This window comes from Lagopus leucura, unplaced genomic scaffold (assembly GCF_019238085.1).
Source record: "Lagopus leucura isolate 7727_CA_CO unplaced genomic scaffold, USGS_WTPT01 Super-Scaffold_100009, whole genome shotgun sequence".
In the NCBI taxonomy this organism is placed as follows: domain Eukaryota; kingdom Metazoa; phylum Chordata; class Aves; order Galliformes; family Phasianidae; genus Lagopus; species Lagopus leucura.
Genome location: NW_024962266.1, coordinates 23,548,617 through 23,567,449, shown reverse-complemented (window position 1 = coordinate 23,567,449; position 18,833 = coordinate 23,548,617). Strand labels below are relative to the sequence as shown.

Below are 18,833 nucleotides of genomic sequence, written 5' to 3'. Positions count from 1 at the left end.
AGGCATTTTCACTGAGAAATGTGTGTCATAACCCATATACCATAAAGAGAGACCTTGATTTGATCTGTTCTCTGAACACCATCCAAAATATTCTCTTCAGAGCTGGCTTTCAAATGCTGTGAAATATAGAAATGGAGGAGGAAGGGGTGAGAACCTTGTTTTGCAATAAGAAACAGTGTTAGACCTGACAGCTAGACTCCAGCTCAACTAAAAACCAGCTCCTTTACACAAGAGATACAGACAAGAAACAAGTCAGAGAAACTTCCTCATTTGACACTAGACATTGTTTTAATGTTATCTGTGTATTTCTACAATTTGAGGAAAGCATCAACAAGTTTCAATTACTACAACATTAATTTTTACATTATTTAACATACTTGCTTTCCTGAAGAAGGTAAAGCCAAGTTCTGACCTCTAGCTGTGGCAGTGTACTCTTTGATCCCTTAGGCATCTACTTTAAGGTCCTGCTGACCTATCCTGCCTGCCCAGTCAAGGCATTATAAATCTTCCACAGTGCTTTAACTAAAACAATTACATTTACTATACAATGAATCCAAAGCAAATACTTCTCCTTAGACATACAAACACTCAATTCATTTGAACTACAACCAAACTGCAAGAGTTTGTAGGTTCTCTTGCACCTTTCCCTTCTACTCCTTTCAATATCTTGATGAGAAGCACCTAGAACAGTTCTGTAAATATCAATACTGAAGTTAATTAGAATCTGTTCCAATAAATGTTTTGCATCATTTTTTTTTTGCACTCAGAGTTCTGAACATCTGCCTCAGTTAATGCACTACAGTAAAATCCTTTTATACAAAATGCCATATAACTTCACATCCATGTGTAACAGATTTAACTTACACGGCAATGATAACATTCCAATCTAGCAAAACCCCATCGCTAGGGTCAATGATACAAATAATATTTGTCAGTGGAAGCACAGTAAGACTAAAAAGCAACATCCAGAATTCTTGTTTAACAGAGTTAAACTGTGACGTTCTCTGAAACCACCACCATCAGATTTCAGTGCACTGCCATTGTCAAAAAGGACATGCAGTCAAGGCATTCACTTGGGCATAAACTCAAACCACAGTACGGGTGGCCCCAAAATAGGCTCCAAGCAGTGATCTTTCTGTTTTGTTTATTTTAGGGAAGATAATGATTAATGTCAAGCAAGTTGATGGGGAAGGAATGTGAGGCTGATTACACAGTTGCTGAAAACATGCTTTAAAGTAACTCTTTAAACCACTGCATTTTGACTTTGTGTATCTTTCAGACATTCAGAAGAATTCACAACAGCTGACCATTCATACAGCTTTGAAACGTGACTGAAACACTGACAGAACTAACTCAAATCTGTGTACAGCACAGCAGTAAGGCATTTTTGCCCAAATATTTCCTAAATTCAGTGTTTTTTTGTTTGTCATATGAATCAACAAGATTGCTGAAACAGAACCACAGAATGGTTTGGGTTGGAAGGGACCTTAAAGACCACCCAGTCTTAACACCCTGCCATGGGCAGGGTTGTTTCCCACCAGATCAGGCTGCCCAGGGCTCCATCCAGCCTGGCCTTCAACAGTTCTAAGGATGGGGCATCCACAGCTTCTCTGGGCAGCCTGTGAGAGTGCCTCTCAACCCTCTGAATAAATAATGTTCTCCTAACCTCTAACTAAAAGTCCTTTTAGTTTAAAACTGTTCCCCCTTGTCCTAATCAGACCATGTAAAAAGTTGTCCTTTGTCCTATTTGTAAGCTCCTTTTAAGTACTGAAGGACCTCAATGAGGTCTCCCTGGAGCCTTCTCCAAGCTGAACATGCCTAACTCCCTCAGCCTTTTGCTGTAGGAGAGATGTTCCAGCCCCCTCATCAAATTGCACCCAACCAAAGAGAGCAATGTTAGACTTTCACAATAAATGTTATCATTTTTATTTACCTTAGTCAGAGTTTGGCTTTTAAATCTTACATCATGGTTCTAAACACCAAAAAAATACAAGTATTCAGGCTTCAGAAACCACACGTCTAACAATAACAAGGGCATGTAAACAAGACTTGGAATTTTGTCCCCATTCCCTTACAATCCCAATGGGTTAATACTTCATAACAATTCCATGAGATGATAATTTTATTAAAAGCAGTACTAATATTTAAACATCTAATATCTGTAAGTTTAATTTTGGTCCAATATGTGAAGAGATTTTTTTCTATACTTCTAAAATTTAAACAACTACATGGAACCATTGGAATTCTGAAGCTCAAACGCAAGTGCACAAGCATGTACTGAGACAAAATCCAGACCGGTGGATGCTCGTAATACAAACTGAAGAGGGAAAACATGTTTTTAATAAACATTACCATTATTTCCCATATGACACAGCAGGATATGCAGAGAACCTTTTATTTTTAAACTCACAGTCACTAAACTCTCAGCTACTCCAAATGTGATCTCATTGTCTATGCAAGTAGGTATTTCTCTGAAAAGGTCCTCAGGTCTAACATTTAAAATTGTAATTCTTATATTAAAGAACACTTCAACACTTTTCCTGGGGTTCCACCCAAGCAAAAAAAAACAACTGTGAAATCCACAAAAGTTCTTACTGCTCTCTTCCTGACAGAAAAGGAGCATCAGCACTCATGTTCCTGACATACAACCATAATCCTCTTGATCAATACTCTGTCAACATCTCCTATATTTACCAGTTTAAGATCTAATACTTCAACTGCACAGCCAGATCAAAAGAGATAACACAGAAGCTCTAAAACAGCACACTACAATAATCTGGTAGCTGTTGTCTCCATGGGTCAGAATTTATTTTAAATATTTATATTGATGGTCCAACATAAATAAAGCCATATATATTCCTTCACAAGCTTTTGGAAATTTGATTGTAACTCACAGGTAACCCTAAGAAAGTTTGGGACAGCTCGGGGATTATTCTAGCCCAAACCTTCCCTTAGTTTCAAAGAAGAAATGACATTTTTTAAGGGATCATTCATAGCTGGGACACTCTTCAAGCCATGGCATGGAGAGACGCTGAGAAGCAAACACAAATCAAACTCCGGAAAAGTAAGGATGAAGACATGAACAGATTAGGAAGAAATCTCAATGGTGATTTTAGCTACACATTGCCAAAAATGTCTTTTTTAAACCAATACATATTGGAATGAACAATGTGAGGATATCGTGCTAGTGCAAGCAGAAGACATAAGCCTCGAATCCTGTGAAAAACATTAAAACAAAACAAAAAAGAAACACAAAAGGAACATGCAATCTGACATTCAATTACCTCCAAGCTCCTGTTGGCTCACAGATCAGGCACAATTCATAAACTCTGCATTTTACTCATCAATTTCTTCACAAAACAGCATCTTTGCCTCTAAAACCTAAAAACCTATGTTTTAACAAGATTATATACTTTATCCTCCCTTAGCATCTAAATATAAAGCTTCATATACCAGAACGTTTGTGTCAGATATAGAAGCAGAATTACTATCCTAGTCATGACAGCATCTAGACCTAAAACAAACTTCAGTAGGTTATTGGAGAGGGAGGGAACCAAGGAAAAGGACAGAAAGATCTTAATTAATAGTTGTTGGTATTCTGAACAGGCTTAACCTTGGAGGCTGCCTCTCAAGATAGCTCAGATGTCCTACATGCCTGCTTTTTCTTGGGAAAGGATATGTACAAATAGATAGGCTTTGTGTTGTACCTGCAAAGGGCAAGACTTACTTGTTTCACTCTCTGCAATATGGAATTACATAACCTATGATCTTCTTTCCATGCTGTATGTCATACATTACCCTCAAGAATCCTTCAGCACTGGAACTGACAGCATTTCAGTTTCTCCACTCTAACAGTACATGACTAGCACATGATCACACTAACACTATATATTAAAAAAATGCACCAAAACGAAATAATACCAGCATACAACTGTTAACGTCGCAGAAAAGGCCTCCACATCAGGCAGTACGTAAACAGGCAGAATAAGACTTCAGGACTTTCTATCACACTGCCTTGTGTGCAGACTTCTCTGCTTCAATACAGAACTGTAAACATACAAATTTCAGTAAACACTTACTAACAACATACTCAAGTAGTTTATTGTAGCCATCAACAATAACACATATGAAAGGCTCCTAAGCTGAAAATCACAAGGGGCACAACCAGACTGAAAACAAACTTCATCCTGAGTTTGAATCCAGAAAATGTCATCTTCTCATTGCATGACAACACAGAACTGACTATCAACTGGACAAACTGATTTGTTAATTCTAATGCTCCTGAAGACCATCTTCAATCTCAGGAAAAAGTCCATGTATTTTTGCAGCTCCCTTTAGTGACTTTTATATTATTTGCTCTGGGAATACAAAGTCAAGCACCTCTATTTTAATGAACACCCTGTTTAGAGATTTCAGCATTAGTTGTACTTCTAAGTGATAAGGTCTGCCTACAGCACAGACCAAGGAAGAAAGACTGCCTGCTCCCCACCCCAAGGAAAACAAGACATCTCTGCTCTGTAACAAGACAAGTACTCTCAATAAAGATCTAAATCACAAAATGCTAAAAATACTCCATTATCTCAGGTACAAGATAACATATGGGTGCACATATAAATGTAAATCCATACACATACATAAGAACTCAAGCATTTCACATACATAATCCCTAAGCCATTACATTCTAAAGAGAAGTTGCCTCTTACCTTTTTTCTTATACATTTGTTAAGAAACGAATGACCCTGTGCCTACTCATGATGACTGCAGCACAATCAGCCAGTTCTGCTGAATCAGTGTGTTCTTTTTGATCCTAAAAAGAAAACATAAATACGCATTTTGTAACTGGTAGTTCTGCCACAAACCACGTTTTTTCAACACTGCTAACACAGATACATATGGCAAATGCTGCAAGCCTCTAAATGATTTAGATTACATATGCAGCTTTTAATTCAGGGGTCTATGCACTACGTCACTATTGTACACCAATATTCTCATGAAAAAGGCTTCTCATAAAAAGCACATTGCTACCTACTGACAATTATTCTTCATTTAATCCTAAACTCACAGAATGAGACAGCAACTCTAATTGTTTTTGTATCCCTTGTGACCTTGACTGCAATGCTATATTTATAAAATTAGTCTCTAAAGTTCATTACACTACATTACAGTAGGCCTTCCAAAAATAAGAAGCTAGTAGCTTTGATACTAGACAAAAATTCATGACCCTCTGAGTTCTGTAAACTGCGTTTATCAGCTTCCCACTGATTTTGTTGTAGCTAAACTGTTTTTGTCTACAAATTATTCCTCCTACAATCCTGGGCTCCCTTCACTTCCAATCAGCTTATTCTCTCAAATACCACCATGGCATCAACACTTAATAGCAGAGAAGACCCAGGCAGAAAAGTCTTCAGAAGTCCCTTGTTCTCCTAATTACAGATTTTTTCAAGACCAGGTGATCATTTTCATGGTCTGCATCCTGGCACACAACAGAGCTCAAGAACCCAACACAGCCATGAGAAAAGAAGAAAGGCTTTAACAACCAAACAAGAACAAGGACTGCAATAAGTTAAGGTACCAGTATTTGACCTGTTAGGCAGCTGAAATATTTATTAGCACTCTGATGAAGCAGCTGCATGTATGCTAGGGAAAAAATAATTATCTTACAACTCCAACAAACAAACAGAGCAAAAAACAAATAAACAGCACCAACAAAAAACAAACAAACAAACAAAAAAAAACCCTCAGTTTTCCACACATTAAAACAATATTCGGTGTTACACTACAAATTGCCCAGGGTTGTTCATTATTCTTTTCAGAAATAAACTACAGTAATAATTCCAGGAAACTAATGAACTGAACAGGAGCACTCTGCCATTTCCAAATTCAGAATAAAATCGCACAGCTTTGCCTGCCAACAGAACCATTCCTGTAGGCAAAATAAAAACGTTCATGCCATGTGTATTTCAACTCCTATAAGCTGAGTTGTGGATATTTGGGAAATATTAACAATTATTGTAAACAAGGTTCTTCAGGTGAGCTTCTTAATGCACACAAAAATGAAGGTGTGCAAAAATTCAATTCTACTGAAAGTCTTCAGAATGATGAGATGTGAAGTAACATGGCAGCTGAGCAAGGTATTCTCACCATGCTCCTTACTGGTCTGTAGACAGAAGAAAATGATTTGGTTTCCACGACCCTTTTGCAAGACAATCCTCTTTGCAATTTATGACTAGGCCATCAGGAACATCAAACACATTTCACACTAAGCAGTCAGTCATACATTAACCACAAACTTCAACCTCTGCCAATCAGAAATGGACCAGACCTAGCAACGCACAGCTGAAACACGCTGTGCTGTTACCAGTGCTCTAAGCCAGCAAGCCTAGCAGGAAGGCAATATCCAAAGCAATAATATAGTTTTACTATTCCCTGCTTTTATTCTGACTCATTTTCCTAGTTCCATTCTTACCATGTAATAATTTTTTGCCTTTAACACAGAGGAACACAGATTCAGACAATCATAACCAGCCTCTGAAGAGAAAGCTTTGAAGAGCTGTTACCATGTAACATGAGCATGGTTCCATCACACTTTAAAAAAAAAAACCAACAACCTAACATATATTTCCACCTAAAAACGGTGTATCTACTGAAACATAAGACCACAAAGGAAGGAGGCCCTGTGTCTCTGCTGTTCCAGACTGCTTACTTGGTACATTTCACAGTTTCTTATCTCTTCTGCTGACGGTTGGCTGAACTTTTTGCCTCCTGCCCTACGGTAATATCACTCAGGTGCTTCTTGGTTAAAGTACTACATATATGATTTCCCTCAGGAGCTCCAAGAGGGCGTCTGCCAATTACTGCAAAGGCAAAACAGAAATTGAAGAGAAATTTGACAAGCAGAGACGTGCCCAGAATAAAGAAAGGATGAAGAACAGAAAGAGAGCGCTCTAAAAATATAACGTTAAAAATATTTTCAACAAAAAGGAATGTAAAAAATGTTTACAAAACCAAATGGAAATAATCCGAATAGGAATTGGAATAGCTTACAATAAATGAAGAGACTGAAAGAGCAGCAATTTTGACACTATGTAAAAAAAATTAAAAAATGCAGAAAACTCAAAGCATGAAGAGATGCTAAAAAAGGCTTCCATCTACTGGCAAGGATCCAACCCATCACTACACTACAGATCCTCTATAATGTGCTATCGGTGAGAAGATGTCTTTGAGTAGGCAGAAGTACATCTGCAGCCATTTTAATGCACTTTGTTATTGCAAGAGTAATTGAATAAGGTATTATCATAAATGCAAACCCAGATTTCAGTGCTGGTATCTTAAATTCCTACTTGTCTATTCACTGGAACCATCAGATGGGAGACTCAGAGAGATGACACACAATGAATGTACTCAGGTCTCAAACACTGCAAGAATGAAAGCTGCAAAAAGAAAAATACTTTAAGCAGGAGTGGAAACAGGTAACGAGCTTCAGGTCACACATCAATTAGACAAAACAAATTATTTTCAATTAATCTGAATTGTAAGTCTTCACATGTGGAAAAGGTGGGGTTTCTCCTTCACTCAAGTGATGAAATGCTTTGAACAATGGTAAATTATCTTGTGCAGTTTATCACTGTAACTGTTCCTATTGGCCTCTCACAGATGAAGCATCAAGTTTCACACATATGTGTTTGATTACTTTTCAAGAATTAATGTAAATAGAAAGACAGACTACTGCCTAGGACTGTTCCTCCCACAAACCAGTCCTCCACACCAGTCTCAGGGTATGCTGTCACAACAGCACCCATATGGACAGCACACATCCAGACCAAGGAATGAATGGAAGCCTCATTCTGCAGTGCTGTTGTCTTTCCTGAACTTCATCAATTCTCAAACAGCTATTCATCCTATACAAAGACACTACTGGGCTGTTTTCATCTAGCGTGTGCCAAACAGAAGGAAGGGGGGGCATGAGAGAATGCCTGTGGTGTAGCAGTAGCTCTATCTGAGTCACATGCAGAGGCAAGGGCTTCAGATTAGACCACGAATTAAACATGAATTGCTCTCTTAGTAAGTTAAGCCAGTAGTGTGCAATGTGACCCCAAAAAATTGTTTTCAAAATTCAAAGGTTTTTTTTCAAAAATACCTTGTCTAAAATGTGAAAATTCCATTAAAATGTGCCTTAAATCCACTCAGTGAGAAATATTAAAAACAGAAGAGATGAAATTATAACAAATACAAACAAGACAGTCCCTGCTAATCCTTTTCCTGCACCAAAAACTCAAGATGCCCAATTATGCTTCATTTTAATGACCATAATTCTCTGGCACTCCTGCTAGTCAACATAAATCAATCAAAGAGTAGACTGGGGCATGGCAGGCTATTTCTGTGTAATACAACCCCGGCTCTCAACCCATGACTGCTGACAAAAGAAACTATTTCAGCGTCGTGGTGGTTTGTCCTCTTTCACCCCGGATAATTCCACAAACAGAGATGGACAAAACCTGAAGCAGCACACAGTTTCTGTAATTATTTCACTAATTTTGCATTTTTTCCTGTTACTTTTCCACATGCTATTTTAAAGCTATTATTCTCACTTCTGTCTCCAGCCAAGTTTCTGAGAGCAGACATTCACGTGTGCCAGAGCAGCAGCAAGGCAGTCAGAAGAGCAGCCAACTTCAAAGAAGTCATACAGAAAGTATCACCATCAGAAGTAACAGGGAGACAAGAAAAATTACAGCAACACTATCAACCTGTGCCCTCCATTAAATGAGAGAAAGCAGCTCAACTGAGAAGGACACCTGCTTTATAACAGCTTAGAGTAGAATATAATTCCCAATTTCTACCTTTTTTGACTGATTTGATGAGAAAGAGATTGATTTGCTCTCCTAGTGCAAACACCATCTTGCCAAAAGGCCCATCCTTTCCCAGCACACTAACGAGGCAGGCCTATCAGTACCTGGAGACAAGAACCACATCTGCTTCTTATATAACTACTTCTGACTGGCTCCAGAAGTATCCTTCACCAGCTCTCTGAAAGAGCAGATAGACAGTTTTGCACTGCAGTGCTGCCTTCAATGCCAGTTTTCCTAGAAGAGAAAATCCTTTCCTGAACTTACTCACATGTTCATAAAGCTCACTTCAAAATTTAGTGTTTTATAAACCTATGTTGTATAAAATGAAGCGTTAAAAACTCCGAGTTTAAAATGCTGTGAACTATAAAGAATCCAACTACAGTGTATTAAACATTAATATGAAGTCGTGTTTCTTACTCTGTCCATGGATTCTGTAGTGTTATCAATCTAACATTTTAAAAACATCTGAGGACCGTCATCTATCTTTTATTCATCTGAAAATTAAATTAAAATGCAGAATAAGTGCTAAGCATCTCAGAGTAGACTAATCTTGCCTCACAGAATCACTAAGGTTGGAAGAGACCTCTAAGATCATCTAGTCCAACCCCAACCCACCCCCACCACGCCATGCTCCCTGACCACGTCGTCCCTCGTGCCACAGCTCTGTGATTCTTCAGCACTTCTGGGGACAGTGACTCCACCACCTCGCTGGGCAGCCTGTGCCAGTGTGAGCACTCTTCCTGAGAAGAATGATTCCTTGATATCCAACCTGAACCTCCCTGGTGTACTTTTGGCCATCACCTCTCATCCATTCACTGTGACCTGGGAGAAGAGGCCAACCGCCCTCCTCATTACAACCTCCTTTCAGGGAGTTGTAGAGAGTGATAAGCTCTCCTTTGCACAGTTCATTGTTTCAGGTATTTCTCAGATTTGGGCAATATAGGAAGAACTGACTAAGGTCCCCCAGAATCACTAATTAAATACCAAGGAACTGCCCTTTTTATAAAACCAGGGGGACTGATACTGCAGGTGCTGATAGCAAGATCCATATGTGATAATAAAAGCCAGAACTGCCACACGATCAGAATGGGACAGATTAAAAGGACAATAGGAAAGAGGGAAACCACTCTGCTACCATTTACCAGCCCATCAATTCTGAGTTATACCCATTGGGGAAAGAAGCTGCTAGAACAGACACAATTTATGCACTTAGCTGCTCTTTAGAGAAAGGCCAACCTGTACAGAAAAGAAGTCTGGAAGTCTGCAGTCACCTCTTACAGAACATCAGTTAACTGTTTACTAAAGCCACCTCTATCAGCACAGTTGGACACATCCTCTTTCCAATGCTGCTCTGGTCACACATTTATTCTTTTGATAGTTACGTAATGACAGTTACCTAAAATCTTTCCCACATACACTTCTAATAGGAAATATCATTTTAACAGACAGCAAACAGTTGTTATTTCTCAAATCCTTTGTAGAGCTAGATTCCCATCTGTCTGAAAACAAACTCAAAGATCACGAATGCTTCTTTCATACTCCCTTCAATGTGAAATCATCTCAAGGAAGTAACTTTTAATTTCTACTAACAATTTTATTTCTCCTATTGTACTGACCTATTTATACCACACTGAGATACACACAAATACTGACACACTATGAACTATTTTTGTCTTAAGAAATGCAGGAAAGTTCATCCCCATGTTTGTGATCACAATCTAACTGGTCTAGCTGATGTCACTGTGGGTTAGGTCTCAAGGCATCTGTAACTGGTAACTCACTCAATATAACTTAATTCAGCCATGGCAACACTGCACTGCTGCTTCTGAGCATGATTCTCATTTACACCCAGTGCCATTAACATCCTTTAACAGTGCTGAAGGGACTGAATGCTACCCAACAGAACCATTTCTCACACACACACACATACCATGTCCAGCTCCCAAGATGTGCACAGACCCCTGCTTCTCTCAAGCATCCATATGTTCAAAATCAAGTTTAGACAAGCTTTGTTAACTCCAAAGTGCCACTTTGTCCATATTTCCTCAAGGAAAAAAAGTACAATTGCACCTACAGGCCATCTGTGTAGAAACGACACATAATGGCAAAAAATAAACAAGGACAAAACACAACCACAAAGGACATTACAGGAAAAGAATGAGGGAATAAAGACACTAAATATACACATAAATATTACCTGCCAATCTCAGTAAGGAAGTTCTAATTCCCATCATACTCAAATCCACTTCCACAGAAGAGTACAAAAAATAGATGTGCAAATCTATTACAGATTTACATGCATTTTACATGTGACACATTAACTAAAAGTAAAGTAAATAAAATATAAGTGCACTAATTTAATTTCTTGAAAACACAAAAGTATGTGGGCAGACAGATGCTTACAGTAATGACCTTTTAAAGTTACACTAGTAGAAGTATCAAGAAAGAACAACACATGAAGTATACTGGGATACTGTTCAGCTTTCATCATTTACACACAGCCACAGTGTGAATCAATGCAATTTGCTGTTTCAGTGAAGTGGCTATTCCAATACACAGGCTATTAAAAAGAATTTGTTACTAGTTCAGTAAGTGTGTTTTATGCATATACTTATTATGAACTAACCAATACTCCACACATGATGCAACTCAGTAATGCAGTAACTACTAATGTGCTCTGCTGAAGAACAGGACAGCAAACAGTGATTGCCTATACCTGGGTACACAGCACAGAAAGGGCACAGATGGGACAGCTGCACCTTCTTCAACAAAACCTAAGTCTGAGATGCAGACAACAGCATGCATTCCCACTGTAATACAGAAAAACAAGTGGCTTCTAAAAGACTGTCAGATAAATTTTAAAAAGCCTAATAGGCAAGGAGGAAACTTGCCTGTTATGCAATCTCAGTTCATATTAAAAGTTCATTTATCTGCATTACAGAGCAGATAAGGTATAAAAAATTACACTGACATGACTGGCTCATGAAGCATAGTTAAAACTGTATACCTTAAACATGTGATTTCTGTCTCTTCTCCATTCTGCTAGGAAAACTCAACATTCACAATTCTAGTAACACACATTTGAAAAGAACTTACATGCTGGGTTCAGTACTATCACTTATCAAGTGTTGTAGTTTTCTATTTGATTTCCTATGGAAATGAAGATTATGAAATCACGTTGTTCACTTACTATTTTTGTACTGGTTAAAAAGGCAGAAACAAAAACCTACATTCATGAAAATGAGTATCTGCACAGTAAAATCCAAACGACACTTCTCCAAAGAAAAAGGCAAGCAGGATTCAGCTGCTTTATGCATTTTTGGGAGCAACCAGCTAAGCAATCAGCACCCAGAGTTAAGGTGTCATGTGAGAATGCTGCAGTTACTGCAGAGGGGGAAGGAAGGGAAGAGATAGTAAGAGGTAAATACCATTTGAATCTACAGGATTTCAATCTAATAATAGTAGAACAACACTCTTACAAAGCACTTCAAAGAACTTGCATACATACAACACCATATTCAGTATAGACTACAAAACTCACATCTCCTTATTTAAAACCAAACACAGTTCTCTTCATTACCAGACCATTTAAGAACTTCCCCGCTACTTACAAAATCTCTCATAAATTCTGAATACTTACGGGCAGAAAAAAACTGGTCATCAGAAATCCAGGTTCATTTAGATATTCACTGCTTCAATCACAGTGATGCCTGTTCCTGTATCAGCCTGCAGGACTTGACCAACACACTGCACTCATTCAACCAAGAAAACCATTAAGCTTTTCTAAGCATCAGCTTAGCCAAGCCCAGTTCCCTGCCCTCGCTGTTGCATGACATCAGGCAGCACTTTCCCTGAATCTGTGATGTCCTAAGAAGACAGGACAGCATGACCCCCAGTCAGCAGCTGGTGGAGCTCACACACAGGGAGCAAAGACACAACTTCTGCTTCATACCATGGCTATTTAAGGAATCACCAGCACCAGATATCCATGCCACTTTTGCAATACAGAACAGAAGCCCACCTGCCTTTCTTGTTCCACCACACAAGTAGAAAAAGTAAACGTGCTGCCTCTTCAATCACTGAACTTCCCAATCCATGTGGAAACAAACTTGTTTTCGTTCAAACTCAAACGCAAAGGCCAGAACTGAACCACCTGACTGAATTTCTTCCTGTCCCTTATCTTCAGCAGATGACTGGGGCAGGATTACCCAAATCACCCCCAAGCACATCACCAGAGTCACCTCCCAGAGGCGGCTGCTTGCGAGGCGCACCAGGCTCAGCACAAGCTCTGAGCACAGCACAAAGGAATACACAACACTGCAACCACAGACCCACAGAGTGGGAGAAGTGATGGAAGAACAAAAACCAGAAGCAAAGCTGTTGACGAAGAAGAAGAAAATGAGGGAACAGTTTCATTGAGCAGGTTGAAAGGAAAAAAAAATAATTAAGTACATCAGATGATAACTGAACTCCAGATCTGTGATTGTTTTGTTTCTATCTGCAATTTTTGCCCTGTAACCTCCCCCAGACTTCCTATAATCTGACTGGCTAACATATCAAGTAATACGTTTTACACATTTTCATCTGATTTGCCCATTATTTTTGAATTTATCATAACTACATATTTACTGTACATTCAGACTTACACATGGCTCATGCTTATCTCAGCAACCCCGAACCAACCATCTAGATCACATGCAGAGTGCAAACAGGCAAGTCAACATGTGCACTGAGTTCAAAGAAGAGTTTTGACACTACAAAACTGAACCTGGAAACTGAAAAGCTCCTCTAATAGTCAACGTCATTCACAAATGCAGAAGCTACTATGGGATTTAGAAGGCTCTTTGATGTGCTTCTTACACTGAACATCACCAACTCCTTTTAAGTTCATTGTACTACTTTTTAGAGAAATGTATCAGCATGTGTTTTCTTCACAGATACAATCTGTGAATTTTGTAGTTCATGTATTCCACCTATTATTTCCCCAAACAAAATATAAATGTTTACACTGATCTCATGCATAACGATTGAGTTATAAATAAAAAAGTTTCAGTATATCATAAACTAGAACTTTCACATGACAGTAATGTAAAACATTACAAGAATCTAGGACTAAGGCAAATGATTCCTAGGGTAACTATGGCACATAGGGTAACTGAAAGAGCACACGTGAATCTCTGACATAAGCATGGCTTAATTGCCAATCATCACCTGGTAGGAAATGACCTCTGATCCGAGTGCTGGGAAGACGGAAGGAAGGTTCCTTCCAGCTACCACTTCAACAACAACAACAAAGGGAACATGAGACCAATCCTCAACATTCTGCCTTTTTACGCAGCCCCATGGATGTACTCTGGCAAAACCGAAGCACGAGTCAGTAAGCAAGACTCACAATGAAACGTTACCAGTAAACACAGAAAATACAGTCTACCAAATTATGACTCTTAACAGGGCAAGAGATTTTTGCAATACATGCAAAGGCTCAAAACATTTCCAGTATCTCCAATCATACCCAATTCCTCTGTCACTAATCACCAATTGCTGGGAAATGGTCCTAAAATAGTTACCAAAGTGAAATCTGCAGTGAAGTATTTTCATGTACAAATAATAGCAGAAAAAAAACAGTTAAAGTTTTTCTAGCTCATTTTTTTTAACCGCTGCAAACTTCAGTCAGGCTAACAAACAGAAGAACATAGCATTGCATTGTTTTATATACAAAGCCATACCCTAAACAAGGCTCAGCATCACTGTGTAGAGTATCAGTGGATGCCTCAAGCCTCCATCAGAAAACTTTCACCTTTGTTAGCACATGGGAACTGAACCAGTAACAGAAATCTAAACAATTTTAAGAAAAATTAATACAATTATTAAGAAAAATTAATACTACTTCCTATTATAAAGTCCTACTACACTTTACTATGCAATTAATTCCTTAAAATATATATATATTTTAAAAATGCTTCTTGTTGATATTAAAAGGGAGGTAGAGAAGTACAGAAAACAGAAGGAAAACTATAAACTAGTAGCATGCAGTACAGCTCTTCATAGAAAAACAAAGATGATGCTGCATATCAGAATGCTTCCGCATCTTCAACACATTCCCTTAAACAACTGATGTTAACGTGACCCCACTGACTCACAAGGCAGATTCATCATTTCAGTTGCCATCAAATCATTAAGAATATAAGCCATGTTTACAGCAAACAAGACATTTATATATTCTATATGCAACACAGAGGTGGCATGCAGAGTGCTATCTGAAAATGATTCAATACAAAGATTGGTAATTGCTACTCAAGGACATCTAGCAAAACAAAAAATTAATGCAAGTGGAAGTCCAACCTGAAGTCCCTGTACATTTCCCAATGTACACCGGACAGAATACTCAAAAAAATCTGCATTTGGACACTGTCACTTTAAGACATGAACATACAGCCACACTGCCATACAATGACATCTCCAAATTTTACACAGAAACAAAACAACAGCAAAGTTTTGGGTTTTTTTAAACTCTTCTCACCAATCTTCATAACTGAATTAAACCAACACAAAACTACTGTCCTAGCTTGTACCAGTACTGCTCAGAGCACTCTAGCTCCACACTTGCTCTAACACGGAAACATCTACTGACTGTGACTCTGTTTTTCACATAGTTTCTCACTTTTTTGTTTGCCTTTTTTATTCTACTCTAACAGAACTATGTGTAAAATCTGGTTGTCTGGACTTGCTTCTTTAAGTTAACTCCCACTTGAGCTAGAGAACGAACTGTGTAGGAACAGCCTATGCAGTACTGTCACCCCTCAGCTCCTGGCCACATACTACAGTGCCTTTAACAACCATAATTTAAAAATGACTTTAGTAAAGCCCTTTATAATAGTTTAAGTGACCACTGCCAGATTTTCTCTGCCTTTTGCCTTCAGGCAACTTCATGCTGACTCGCTGTTATTTCGGAAGAACGAGCATCCATGTTGCACACTTCTACTTCTCTCTTACAGCATGATCTATAACACTTACCCTTTTGATAACAATATAGCAAGTTTTGCTCTCGTTGCTAGTCAAACTCATTGGAATGGGTAGATATTCTGAATTCTACTTCAGTAGAAACTACTGTGTAAGTGAAGGATTCTCTGTATATCTTTTCAAACTTCCCATCCACTTACATGAAGGGATGTAATTTTCCCAAATGTCCAAGATGTAATCAAAACAAAGTCAAGAGAAGTGAAAGCTGTTTCTGTCTCCTAAAACTCTCACTTGTTTCACCCATTTACATTTGCTTATATATTTATTATCAGTAAAAAAAGCTTTGTGAACTTACAGAGTCATTGTACTGAAATGTTTCTCAAGGCCCAAACCTTGCATGTCAGCTGACATCTCCGTCCATTTCAAAGTTCAAGTCTCATAAGACATCACAAGCAGAGCCCTAAAACAGGATTCCTGTAATCTCTTTCAACAATTTAATCTCAATCACTTAAAAAACAGCAGCATTTGCATAAAGGTTTCAAAGTACTCTATTAATATATTGGTATCTTCTAACAATGATCTGGATGCAATTCATCAGCACACACACTAACCATGGAAATTATCATCCCTCTTTTTTTTTTTTTGTCAAGAAGCTCAAAATTATGTGAAGATTCTTATCTTAGTGCATCAGGGAGATCATTCTGATCAACAAAATATTAATACATAATTTATTCCAAAAGCCACTTATTTTTTGTCAACTTCTATTCTACAGCAAAACTTCACTCTAATCCTTCTGCAAAACAACCACATACAGAGCCCATAAAAACACAAAACTAACAAGCTTTTTTCCACTATGGTTTGCAGAGCTGGTGGACTGACAGCAACATACATTAAAAGGCTCATCATTCCTTGACCACAAGTTTTAATATTGCCTCTTTGTTCAGTCTCTACCTTTGTTCCCTGAGATAGCCATAGTCAGGCTTCCCTAACTGAAATAAACTGTATTTCATCTCAGCCTTAGCCCCAGGTCTCAGATCCTGAAACGAGCATTTGAAAGTATTTAATCTCTTGCCTAATAACTGACTCAAAGCTAGCACAGAATTAACACCTAAAATCAGGGCTCAGAATTGCAGCTTTGTGGTGTTTTTTCTTCTTCCCTCACAAACGAAAGAAGAAAATGGACAATTACAGAACCCACCACAACATGTCTGAAGATGATAACTCATTAGGTTTGTATCAGAGTCTGAATTAGATGGAGGCACAGCTGAGATTTTAGGTCCTTTTTCAGCTTCCATTTCAGATTCCCTAAACCTCTGTGGAGAGATTTCTAATTTTGTCTCTCTTGGGTCAAGGAGATGGTTCTTGTAGCTTTGCATGCCATAACTTAAAGAAGAAAGAAAGTGCACCACTGGCTACAAACAACAAGGGATTCTGTTGTTTTAATCACTGAAGGTACATCTAAGATCAGGATTCATTCCACGCAATCAAAAATGGTTTGCTAATAAAAGCTAATTAAGCTTTAAAACATCATATGGTCAATAAATGCTGTCCAAAGAAAATAAAAGCTTTTATTCAAGCAGAATATCTTTATTTGCTTATTGAGCCCCTTTCAGTTCTGGGTTCAGCCTGGACCAACATACTGACGGCAGCGTTGTTCTGGAATTCTAATCCTATCCAACCACACTTAATGTGAAGGTCACCAGATTTTGAAACTCCCTATTTAGTCAACTTCTAATTTCTGAACTGAATGAAAGCATGTGTAAGAATTAAACCCTCTGACAGATTTTTTTAAAAAAGAAAAAAAAAAACACAAGCTTTGTCACAAAACAATCAGTAATATCTCTATAAATAAACAAAATAACACCAAAACAGAAAGTCTATCAATTCCCAGCTGCCACTTGGTTCTCAGTGTGGTTAGAAGATAAAAGCAGTTCTCCAGCTGCCCTTCATCACACGCACCTCTTTAACCCTAACATTTAAGAGCAGGTCACTAACCCACCTCTGCACGGAGTCTGACATGCCCCAAGTGCCGGTTATTCCTGGACTGAAACACGACCACAGTTTCGCTTAATTAGAGATGTTACAAAACGCATCCCGCCCGCTGGCCCCATCCCCCCCCCCCCCCCACCACCACCACCACCATTGCAGGAGGGACTTGTTACACATCGCGATGAGCAAGTCACATTCAGCGCCCGGGGACAGAGCGCGGATCCAGCCATAAAAAGCGCACGAGACGCAAACGGGGATCCTCCCCGCCCTTCTGGGGCGCTGGGCCAGGCCCGGGGCGGCGGGGGGGAGCCTCGCAGCGGCACACGGAGGGGGTCCAGGGGAGGCTGCGGAGCCCGCCGAGCGGTCCTCCTCCGGGGGCCGTGCCGGGGGAGGGGCAGGCCGGGGAGCAGCACCCAGGGACGGCGGAGAACGGCGGTTTGGGGCCAGCAGGGCCGAGGGGAGCTCGCTGCTTTCCCCTCGGCCGGGCGCCCGACCCCGGGGCCGCACGCGAGGGACGAGAGCGGCGGGGCGAGGGGCACGCGAAGCCTCCGCGTTATCCCCACCCCCCCCTTCCCGGTGCTCCCGGCTCGGCTCGGGCGTCGGAGCCCTCCCTGGCCGCCCGCGGGGCCTCGCTCCGAGTAGAGGGGCCTGGGGAGCGGGGTTCCTCGGCCTTCCGAGCCCGGGGACGGAGGAGGGCCGGGCTCACTCACCTCGGCGGGCGGCAGGCGCCGCCGGGTCTGCATGGCGAGGGGGATCCCCCCGGGGCCGCGCTCCTCCAGCCGCCGCCGCTCGCTCCCGGGCGGGCCCCGCTGTCCCCGCGAGCGCTGGAGAGACCGGCGCCCGCTCTCACCGCCCGCCAGCCGGGCTCCGCTCGCTGGCTCCGCGGCCGAGGCCGCCGCAGCTCCCGGCAGGCAGCGCCCCCTGGCCGGGCCCAGCGGCAGCGCACGGCACTGCGGCACCTGACGCACCCCCGCCCCGCCACCTCCGGATCGCACGCCCATACGCGCGCACAAGTGGGAGCGACGCGGCTCCCGGGAG

The 18,833-nt window shown here is 40.3% G+C and overlaps 1 protein-coding gene across 1 annotated transcript in view; it reads right to left on the bottom strand.

The window, feature by feature from the left end:
- Positions 1-18,579, bottom strand: part of ZFYVE9 (zinc finger FYVE-type containing 9) — a 55,270-nt gene extending 36,691 nt beyond the window's left edge. The window contains exons 1-2 of the mRNA XM_042873664.1: positions 18,506-18,579; positions 4,704-4,807 (exon numbers count right to left, since the gene is read on the bottom strand). The gene's annotated coding sequence lies outside the window, so the exon portion shown is untranslated. The remainder of the gene's footprint in view (positions 1-4,703; positions 4,808-18,505) is intronic.
- Positions 18,580-18,833: the final 254 nt, after the last annotated feature.